A 7083-nucleotide genomic window follows, 5' to 3' on the forward strand; every position below is an offset into this window, starting at 1 on the left:
ACACACAAACACACACACATTCTACACTAACCTCCGGCCTGGCCTGATGTTGGTGCCGCAGGTAACTTTCGCAACGTGTGTCCGCCCACAATGGAGAATTGATCCGGAATGAAGCCTTGGTTCAGGCGAAATTTGGTCTGCGGATGCCATGCAGACTGGCGGGAGCTTTCTGCCAACAGCCATGTGGATCGGAGGGAATCCGCCACGCGAAATGCGGGCTTTCTCGGTCAGCGGTTCATCTCAGTGTGAAGGTGTCTCCGTCGGGCTCCCAGGAACGAGCAAATTTGTGTGGGCCAGACCAGAAGTCTTTAAGCTAATTTCAACCAATCAGAATTGAGGCGGGAGGGTTGTTTTTTTTTTTTTTTTTTTTTCTCACACAGACAGCTTGGGATCGGTTATTATGGTTACCTCTCAGCCAATTACAATTGAGTGAGGACAAACTGTTCCTTTGGGCTTGCTGCTCATCTTGACAGTACACTCGCCCCCAGGCCTGACTTCCAAGGCCACACATTTTTTTTTTTTTAATTAATTGTCCATAATGGTGACTCTTATTCTGCTCCTTACAGGAACCCATCCATGTTGGCGTGTCAGCTGATATTGAGGTTATATTTGTCTCATTCAGGCAAATGTGTGGCTGAGAGTTTATAGGTTCATTTTCCCTGCCACATCTAGGAACATTGTCTTGCAGAAGGCACCCTGAGCCTCTGTCTCTTACAGTCTTCCTACCTCCACCTCTGTGATGTTCCCTGAGCCTAGGTGTAGGGACTGCATTGCAGTTGTATCAGTTGGCATTGGGCACCCAATGGTTCTTGTTCTCTGCCTTTTGACCAGTTGTGATCTCTGTACTAGTCTCCATCTATTGTAATAAGATGCTTCTTTAAGGATGGGCGAGAGCTACACTTATCTGTGAGTATACATATAAGTATTAATATAGTTAGAAACTGTGTTAAATTAGAATATATGGCAGTAGTAGGTTCTCCTTTGGTCTGTGACCCCTCCAGTCACTGGTAAATGGCTACAGTTACAGCATCAGGTATGAAGTACATTCTGTTCACTGAGCTGTAAGTCCAATTAAACAGCCATTGATTATAGCCAATATAAAAGTGCCATTAGGGTTAGAAAGGTCTAAGATTAAGCTTCTGGTAGACCTGGTGTCCAGTGAAGGAAATCTCTTCTTGGATGGTGCCATCTAGCTGTGTCTTCATGGCAGAACAGGTGAGTGGTCTGTCACTATTCCTTGTAAGGATTTTTTTCCCACTCAAGTCACTTCCAAGTGATTTGTGTCTGCACTGTTCTCCCACCACTTGCAATGAGGTAAGGCTAGGCAGTAGGTGTTAGAGGTTGGGATTGGAGTTATGGCCATGGACCATGGGTCAGTGAGTTGATCAAGTGGCAGGAATCAATGGTTAAGGGTTAGAGTTTGGGGTTGAATTTAAGGTTAGGATTAAATTTGGTTAGGGTAGGCTTAGGTTAGAGTTGTTAGGGTTAGGATGGAGTTAGGATTTATAGTTAGGATTTGGGTTCAGGTTAGTGACAGCCATTGTCAAATGACTTAATAAGTCTTCTATACCATTAGGATAGATAATCATCCTGTGTTTTCCCAAAATATCAGAATTTATTGAATAATAATGTGTTCACTAGGCTTAACATTTCATAGGCAGCAGTTTGAGAGAAGACCCTGCTTTCCCTGGAAATCTGGCCAAGGCAAATAGTGTTTTAATTTAATCTTGGTTGGTAATCTTAACTCTCATGTCTTAAACCACACTTAAATATACCTCCATAGAGTCTATGGAAATAAATAGAGGACTAAAGTGGTTGCAGCAGATTTCAAGAGTCTTCAGTAGTGAGATGACAGACATCTGGATAGAGTCTGCACTGATAAGATACTCAATGGAAACCAGCTGCAGGGAAGAGACTGGCACTGTATAGTCAGGCCGCTGTGGAGTAGAGGCTGGGAAAGAAGGTGTGTGGATGAATGCAGCTGTATGGTGAAAGGATAGGGAAGACCCAGTTGTGAAGGGTGGGCAGACCAATGCACGGCAGGTCCACGTGGAGGATTGCCCGTTTAGTAGGGCAGATTAACAGGTAGGAATACATTGAGCTAAAGCCTGAAAGATGTGATTAGGGGTAGAATTAGGTCATTGTTATGATTTAGGGTGGAATGCAATTTAATACAAAGTCTCAAAAGCAGGAAATGTTACATAAAGGAAGAGGAGGAAAACCATAATGTTGAATAACCATTAAACTAGAGTGTGCCTATGGTCACGGGTGGTCTCCTAAACAATCATAAAGACAGAAAGGATCCTCACTCTTTTATAAGGTCAAACATCTATAATTCAACACACTCACACATACATACTCACCCACACATACAATACTCATACACTCACACATACACAACACACATGCACACACTCACACATGCACACACATACACACATACATACACACAGACTCACACACACATACGCACACACACACACACACACACACACACACACACTCAGGTGATTTATTAGAATAGTTCACAGGCTGTAATACTGCGAGTTTAACAATGCCTATCTACCAATGGAGAGCCTAAGAATCTGGTAGTCTCTTGGCCCACAGGCCTAGGTAAAGAGAGGGAGCTTCCTTCTTCCATGTCCTTGTACAGGCTGCCTGAAGAACATGTGGCCCAGATTAAAGGGGGATCTTTCCAGTGCAAAAGATCTGGATTAAAAGTGGATCTGCTCAACCCAGAAGATTTAATCAAGGAAAAAAATCTCTCACAGGAGTACCCGGTCCTTTGTATTTTAGTTAATTCCATACAAAATCGCATTGACAGCCAAGAAAAGTCACCACAACTCCTGAAGCTTTGGCTGTTTTGTAAGAAATGTGCCCTCAAAGCTGGAGACAACGAAATGAAGACATAGCCTGAGCTTTCTAGGAATTGAAGAGAAAAAGAAGTTTAATAACATGTACAACGTTGGGCCTTGGACAAGGTAACTTCATTTAACCTGCCACCTTCAGTCATGTAGGACACAGGTAGAGGGCTTGATTAACAAGTCTCCACCTCCAGAGATTTAAATATTAATGAATTATCAAAAGGCCAGGGGCGTAGCTAGTTAAATTATTCCCTCCCCTTTCCCCCCTCCCTATAAAATTAATCTCCCCTGGCTTTTGGCTGGGGAAGCGCATACCACCTACATCCATTTACCATGCCATGAACAATAAAGGCTTTGGAAAACTGGACTTCACGTGTCGCCTGATCTGCCTGATCTGCCTGATCTGCCACCGCCAGGTTCCCAGCCTTTGGAAACTTGAGCTGCCCACCACCAGCCCGCCGCAGCGACTGCACCAATGTGGGACTCTCTGCTGGCAGTGTGGGAAGCCTGCCCGGGACCCTGATGCCAGACCACCCTGGGACCCAGCTGCCGGACTCCCTCTTCCCCCCGCCCGAGAGATTTCTTCCCTACAGTCCAAGATTTTTATAGACGTGAATACTGCACACTTGCATCCACTCTAGCTGTGCACATTCATGCAGAGTGGAAGTCAAGTCTCTGGGTCCCAGCGAGATGAATCGATGACATGGACCTCTGGCAATTCTTAAGGAAGACAATGAGTTTGAAATTCTGTTCACATCACAGGCCAACATCAATAACTCAGTGACTGGCCATGTTTAGCCATTTATTGATATCTGTTGAGTCCCAAAGATTGAAATCGTGTTGCAAAGGAAAGAAAAATAGAGATTAAAAAACAAGAGAAGACAAGACAATACAATACAAGACAAGACAAGACAAAACAAAACCATCTCAGGTGCCTGGATCTTTTGGAACAACTGATTCTGTCAGAAGCCAGGACCCTAGCCTCTTACCCTCACCCCCTACTTCTCCCCACCTGCACAATGTCTCCTGCAGCTTCATCTCCCTAGCAACCACAAGGTTCTGCTTAATAGTTACAAATAGATTTTTAGATGTAAAGCAGTGTACCTTATCTTTTGAAGTAAGCAGTTAGACCGCCATTGTTTCAGGGCACAGGCCAAGAAGATTCTGTACTTTCCCATCACCTGGATCCCTCTTACCCCTCCCTTTGAAAAATGTATTATAAATAAGCACTTTGTGCCCAAATATATGACTCTTGACAAGCATTTGCTTCCTTGAGTCCATTCTCTCTCTCTAGCCCGTTCTTCCAGGTTGTAATCCTCCTCGTCCCTCATGAATAACCTAGGACCTGCAGGTCGGGTCATGATTCACTCAATATTCTTTTTTTTTTTTTTTTAAAGATTTATTTATTTTATGTGTGTGAGTACACTGTAGCTGTCTTCAAACACACCAGAAGATCCCATTACAGATGGCTGTGAGCCACCATGTGGTTGCTGGGAATTGAACTCAGGACCTCTGGAAGAGCAGTCAGTGCTCTTAACCAGTGAGCCATCTCTCCAGCCCTTCTCTCAATATTCTAATCAGTTGCAAGGATCTAAAAGAAAATGCTAAAGACAGTGTCTTCCACAGGGTCTTCCAGGAACCTACTTTTTCCTAAGGTCTGTTTGCTGTGCACCTCCTGGTTGCATTATAAAATTTTGGAGGGCTTGTGAACTCAAGCCAGAGTCAAAGAAAGGTTGTTTTAAGGAACTTGTGAAACTTTTGCATGTCAGGGTAACAACTGTTTCTCATGATTGAATCTGATGTTAGAACTCTAGAACTGTTCTCATGATGTTAAGTCCTTTCTCTTTGATATTGAATCCACACTTTCTCCAGTTGTGTGTTGAAGTAGTTTTTACTTGCCATTTGAGAAAGAAAACCCAATTCCCCCAATATAATTTCCCCTGAATATTTATTTGAATGATTCTTAGCTTTTGTGGATTATTTCTGTAGTTGACTCTTCTTTGTCAGTGACTCGGCCATGAGGAACATGATGGAGAAAGCACAATGTTAATCTAATGGGTCCCATGCTTATGGCAAAATGGGTGTTCCAGAAGTCTAGACAGCCAGAGGAAAAAACAGTAGTCACAGAGAGCTGAGCCTTAACTTAGCATGGGAGACAGGAATGTCATGGGCTAGAGAGATGGTGGCTCAATGGTCAACAGCACTGGCAGTTCTTCCAGAGGCCCTGATTCAATTCCCAGCAATCTCAGGAGAACAATACAGAACTCTCAGGCATAGAACAAATACATCTTAAAGAAAATAAAGAAAGGAAGCAAAATTGTGGTTTTTTTCTTTTTCTATTTATTAACTTTAACCTTGTGTTTTACAGTTCAGTCTTTATCCCCCTCCTGATCCCCCCTTATATAGTTCCTCCACCCTCTCCTCCTCCCCCTTGTCTCTTAGATCATGTCCCCTGTCCCTACCACCACAGCACAGCCGGCCAGTCTTCCTCACTGTCTCTGGGCTCTCAAGTCTCTCCAGGGTTAGCCACATCTTCTCTCACAGAGGCCAGACCAGGCAGGCAAGCCTCTGCTGGATCTGTCAGCTTTAGTTTCCAGAGGCCTGTCTACTCCTTCCTCAGCTTCTTGCCTTCATGCTCATGCTCCTCAGGGTGACTGCTCTCAGAGGATCTTTTAGAACCAGCAGGGTACTGTTTTGCTTCTGCCAAAAACTTGTCCAAACCAAAAGGATCTTCCTCAAAGTGAACTGGTCCTTCTCGGCCCCTCTGTGTAAGGTCTGACCCAGAAAACACCTTATCTGGAACGAATCTGTTGGTCTGGATCCTGGCTTCGAGGTAACCGCTGTCTAAGTCCTTGTCCACACTTTGACCGGGCCTGTAGATACTCTGAGCCACATCTTTCCCACTTCTCCAGGGCTGATGATAAACACTGTAAACTCCGTCTTCTCCACCTGCAAACCCACTGTCCATACCCTTGGATTGGTTGAAGAGCCTTATGTCATACTGGACTTCATTGGAAGGAGGAGGTTTGGGCACTCCAAGGGCAATGGCCTCACTGATATCTCGATTCTCATTTCTCGGTGGTTTTGACCTCTTCCCTGGCGCTGTCCTGGAAAGGTTGCGGTCCTGCTGCCTCTCTTTTCGCCTGTCCTGACGGATTTCATCCCTTTCCCGGGCCTCTCCAGCCTCTTTTTCCACATGGGATTTCATCCCAGCTCTCCCCTCTCTGGCTTTCTGGGCCATTTCTCTAAGATTCTCTTCGTGTTTCTCCTTTTCTTTCTGAGCCATCTTTGCCTGCAACTGGGCTCGCATTTGCAGCCCTGCACGAGCCTTCTGCTCAGCAATGTGGAGCGCTGCAGCCAGTTTGGCAAACTTTGCATTTATATGTACAGGCTGCAGCCCTCCTCCATCAGCAGCCGCCCGTTTGTCCAATGGAATCGCATAACCCTTGGGGTTCTTCCATCTGGGGATACAGGGCGGGATCTTCCACTCCTGCTGCTCTTTCACAGTCTTCTTCTGTGTAGGAGAGTGCATTACAGGTGCTGGAGGAGAAGGCGGCCCCCGAGGAAGTTTCTTATGAATCCTGAATCTCGGAGGCTCCGTTGGGTCTTTCTGCATTTCTACCATGCGAATAAGCCTCTGCTTAGCTCCAGAACTGAAGGCTCCTCCTTGCTGAGATGGTGTGTAGAGGATGTGCTGAGGAGAGGCCAGCTTGCCAGCTGCAGGAACTGGTGTGGCCGCACCAAGCTTCCTCGACAGTCCCGTGTGCAAGGCTGCTCTTGTCTTTTCTGTGGTCTCTTTAATGGTCTCTTCATCGGGCCTCTGCAGTTCTGGGTCATCGGCATTTCTAACCTCCTTTGGAATGAGGTCAGTGTATTTGCTGTAAAGGACCTTGTCTCTGGACTGTCCCTGTCGAGCAATTGCGTCGTACTTAATTTTCCCTTCATGATCCAACTGAATAGCCAGTGCATTCGACGTTTTGTTCTTTCTCCCCATACCCAGAGGATACTGGGCCACATGGATTTCTGGGAAAGCACCTCCGTCTCCAAAATCCTCTAAGGAGCGTGGAATCCAGTCTTTCCTGTATCCATATCCGGGAGGCTCCATTCTGGAGGACCGCAGCGAGGTCTGCAGTGATCTCTCAGATCTTGCCTTTTCTTCAGCCCCAAGTTGGTCCTGAGGTAGCTGAGTAGGCTCAGGTAAGGAGCTGGTGAGCACCAT

The 7083-nt window shown here is 45.7% G+C and overlaps 1 pseudogene; it reads right to left on the minus strand.

The window, feature by feature from the left end:
• Positions 1 to 5453: 5453 nt before the first annotated feature.
• Positions 5454 to 7083, minus strand: LOC117720164 (SNW domain-containing protein 1 pseudogene; annotated as a pseudogene).

Source organism: Arvicanthis niloticus, chromosome 14 (genome assembly GCF_011762505.2).
Source record: "Arvicanthis niloticus isolate mArvNil1 chromosome 14, mArvNil1.pat.X, whole genome shotgun sequence".
Taxonomy (NCBI): domain Eukaryota; kingdom Metazoa; phylum Chordata; class Mammalia; order Rodentia; family Muridae; genus Arvicanthis; species Arvicanthis niloticus.